Source organism: Octopus bimaculoides, chromosome 6 (assembly GCF_001194135.2).
Source record: "Octopus bimaculoides isolate UCB-OBI-ISO-001 chromosome 6, ASM119413v2, whole genome shotgun sequence".
In the NCBI taxonomy this organism is placed as follows: Eukaryota; Metazoa; Mollusca; class Cephalopoda; order Octopoda; family Octopodidae; genus Octopus; species Octopus bimaculoides.
The window spans coordinates 115,789,479-115,790,161 of record NC_068986.1 but is presented as its reverse complement, the minus strand read 5'-3'; positions in this window follow the sequence as shown (position 1 = coordinate 115,790,161).

The window sequence follows — 683 nt, the reverse complement described above, 5'->3', positions numbered from 1 at the left end:
TATATATATATACACACATACACACATATAAATATATGTGTATGTATAATATGTATGATGTCTGTCTGCTCCATTCAGATGTCACAGTGTAACTCATTTCCATATGACAGGGGTGGGGTGGGGATGAGGCGAGAAGCGGTTGAACGAAAGTGAACAATGGAGACAACGTAACCGAAATTGATTTGTTTCACAACCCGACACAACCCCAGAAACTGCTGACAATACCATCAAAACAACCGCTACTACTGCCATCACTATACCAACAGAAAAATCTCCTCGACCCTACTACTACTACTACTACTACTACTACTACTACTACTACTACTACTACTACTATCACCATTTTAATCTGTTACGGCGTCCATCACTGCCGTCACCATTATCATCCTTACTTAACAGTTAGTGTTTGAACGGTGTATATACATACATACATCCATATACACATATATACATACATACACACACACACATATGTATGTATGTATGTATGTATTAAGTATGTATGTGTGTGTATATATCTATATGTGTATCTGTGTATATATGTATGAATTATTTTTCTGTGCCATGGTCTGCTTATATTTGCGCATGCACTTACACACACACACACACACACACACGCGCACGCGCGCACACACACACACGCGCACGCGCGCACACACACACACATGCACACACACACACAC